We start from the raw sequence: 3,515 nt of genomic DNA, 5'->3' as shown, positions 1-3,515 counted from the left end.
GTATTCTTTGCGCCCTCACAGGATAGCGGGGAGGACTTCACGCCTGGACACACAAACACAACGGGCGCGCTCCTCTTATACCTGCAGCCGGGCAGCCGGTCGTTCTGAAAGCACTCTGAGGCTCTCTCCTGGTCTTCCGGATTCGGTTTCTAAAGGCACGTGTGTGTGTGCGTGTGCGTGTGTGATGCAGGATTTTTGGAGGGGCGGGGAGTGGGGGTGGGTTGGTGCAAAGAGCAGAGCGCGGTCGACCGCCGGCGTCTTTTGTGGTGCGGATCGCAACGCAGTCGCTACTCGACGCCCGCAGCCTGTGTGGGGGGTTTCAATGGGCGCCCTCCCGCTGATGAAGCGGCAGAGAAGGCAAACAGAATCGATAAAATCGCCCCTTTTGTTGGCGAGTGACGGCGCCCAAAAAACTACTTTCAAGGCGCGCATTGAGAGGTATCACTTGGCCTGCGACGTCACCCTGATTAGATTACTGCAGATGTGGGGGTAACTTCCCTGGCCCTCGTAATATGTTAAAAAGGTAATGAAGATCATAAAAAGTAAAAGTTCAATACAGTTGCCCACAGCAACGGATACAATACTACTGTTTGATGTAATACATGGCCGGGATTTGTGGCAAGCAAATTAGAATCTTAAGAAATTTGGGTCTCCATTCCATACATGGTCTTCTACTGTCACTTCTGCAAATGGTTTTGTAATTTTATCGAGAAGTCACAGAATGCAGGAATATGATATTGTTTACTTATATGGATATGCTGTTTGTTCTTTCGGACATTTCTGAAAGAACAAACATCATATCCATATAAGTATACAGGGTGTTACAAAAAGGTACGGCCAAACTTTCAGGAAACATTCCTCATACACAAATAAAGAAAAGATGTTATGTGGACATGTGTCCGGAAACGCTTAATTTCCATGTTAGAGCTCATTTTAGTTTCGTCAGTATGTACTGTACTTCCTCGATTCACCGGCAGTTGGCCCAATTGAAGGAAGGTAATGTTGACTTCTGTGCTTGTGTTGACATACGACTCATTGCTCTACAGTACTAGTATCAAGCACATCAGTACGTAGCGTCAACAGGTTAGTGTTCATCACGAACGTGGTTTTGAAGTCAGTGCAATGTTTACAAATGCGGATTTGGCAGATACGCATTTTATGTATGGATTAGCGCGGGGCAATAGCCGTGGCGCGGTACGTTTGTATCGAGACAGATTTCCAGAACGAAGGTGTCCTGACAGGAAGACGTTCGAAGCAATTGATCGGTCTCTTAGGGAGCACGGAACATTCCAGCCTATGACTCGCGACTGGGGAAGACCTAGAACGACAAGGACACCTGCAATGGACGAGGCGCCAGAGAAGTTGCAGCTGTACGAGGTAACGTTGACCACGTCACCGTATGGAGAGTGCTACGCGAGAACCAGTTGTTTCCGTACCATGTACAGCGTGTACAGGCACTATCAGCAGCTGATTGGCATCCACGGGTACATTTCTGCGAAAGGTTCATCCAACAATGTTTCAATCCTCATTTCAGTTCAAATGTTCTCTTTGTGGATGAGGCTTCATTCCAACGTGATCAAAGTGTAAATTTTCACAATAAACATGTATGGGCTGACGAGGATCCGCACGCAGTTGTGCAATCACGTCATCAACACAGATTTTCTGTGAACGTTTAGGCAGGCATTGTTGGTGATGTCTTGATTGGGCCCCATATTCTTGCACCTACGCTCAATAGAGCACGTTATCATGATTTCATATGGGATACTCTACCTGTGGTGCTAGAACATGTGCCTTTACAAGTACGACACAACATGTAGTTCATGCACGATGGAGCTCCTGCACATTTCAGTCGAAGTGTTCGTACGCTTCTCAACAACAGATTCGGTGACCGATGGATTGGCAGAGGCGGACCAATTCCATGGCCTCCACACTCTCCTGACCTCAACCCTCTTGACTTTCATTTATGGAGGCATTTGGAAGCTCTTGTCTACGCAACCCCGGTACCAAATGTAGAGACTCTTCGTGCTCGTATTGTGGACGGCTGTGATACAATACGCCATTCTCCAGGGCTGCATCAGCGCATCAGGGATTCCGTGCGACGGCTAGTGGATGCATGTATTCTCGCTAACGGAGTACATTTTGAACATTTCCTGTAACAAAGTGTTTGAAGTCACGCTGGTACGTTCTGTTGCTGTGTGTTTCCATTCCATGATTAATGTGATTTGAAGAGAAGTAATAAAATGAGCTCTAACATAGAAAGTAAGCGTTTCCGTCACATGTCCACATAACATATTTTCTTCCTTTGTGTGGGAGGAATGTTTCCTGAAAGTTTGGCCGTACCTTTTTGTAACACCCTGTACAGATCTGGCAATACCGACCATTACCTTCTTCTTGTGCGCGGATGCACACACATTACCCGAACTCTTACGGGACTTGGTCATAATGTCTTCCACGAGTAATGTGTGTGTTGGGTAGGGACACTATGAATGTAGTGTGTATAGTGTGTAGACATATAAGGTGAGAATGTGGGCCTCGCGGGAGGCGTGCGCGAGATAGTGCCTGCAGTCACACCATCTTCTGTGCCATCGGTGGCTCAGATGGACAGAGCGTCTGCCATCTAAGCAGGAGACCCGGGTTCGAGTCCCGGTCGAGGCACACATTTTCGCCTGTCCCCGTCAGCAGCTGAAGGTATTAATATATATAAGTCTAATGATACTGTTTGTTCACCTGGGTGCGATCACCAACTGATACGCTCCCACTTATGAGATATATGGTAGACAGAAAGCGATTGAAGAGTAGCGCTTTTAGGGCAGAGAGAAAAAATTGCCACAGCAAACGGCGTGACAGTTGGGACGGGTAGTAGGTTTACCGGCGTGTTTATGCTACTAGTTGGGACAGTTAGTATAAGGAAATGGTAGTAGAGGATGGGTAGCAGTTCTTGACGGGCACCGACGATGTCTCCTGGGCCATCTTCTGCGTCGGCGTACGTGTAACACACCGAAATTGTCATCAGAGAGGTCGATTTGATAACAAAATCGGTTGCTCGGTGCAAGAAGTCATGCGGGTTTTGTTTGTGTCTGTGTGTTCGGCTTCCCTGCCGCTACCGGTTTGTAGGCTGTACTGACAGACTGTTAACGTAGGCATGAACATACGTAATAGGTTCCCAGATATGTCAGTGGCTCGAAGACTTCTTATGCAACAGAAACCAGTTTGTTATACTCCACAGCGAATGTTCATCATCGTGAGCTTCCCATGGAACTATGACCGGATAGCTGTGATTTTCTGTGTCATCTGGCGGACACTGTGAGCAGCAATCCACGGTTGCTTGCTGTTGATGTTATGGTGGACGGGAACATACCGAAGATGAGTGACTGTAGGATGATGCAGGATGACTTACACAAAATTTCTAGTAGGTGTCATGAATGACAGCTGGCTCTGAGTGTAGAAAAACGTAAGTTAATGTGGATGAGTAGGAAAAGATAAAACCATAATTTTCGTATACAGCCAGCATCTCG

General features: G+C 47.1%; 1 non-coding gene across 1 annotated transcript; it reads left to right on the top strand.

Annotated features, from left to right (window-relative positions):
- The first annotated feature begins 2,581 nt into the window (after positions 1 to 2,581).
- Trnar-ucu (transfer RNA arginine (anticodon UCU)) lies at positions 2,582 to 2,655 on the top strand. Its single transcript has one exon. It is a non-coding gene; the product is annotated as a tRNA-Arg (tRNA).
- The last annotated feature ends 860 nt before the right edge of the window (positions 2,656 to 3,515 follow it).

The sequence above is a fragment of the Schistocerca gregaria genome, chromosome 2 (genome assembly GCF_023897955.1).
Source record: "Schistocerca gregaria isolate iqSchGreg1 chromosome 2, iqSchGreg1.2, whole genome shotgun sequence".
Lineage (NCBI taxonomy): Eukaryota > Metazoa > Arthropoda > Insecta > Orthoptera > Acrididae > Schistocerca > Schistocerca gregaria.
Note: the sequence above shows the minus strand (reverse complement) of the source record. Positions and strands in the feature narration are given on the sequence as shown.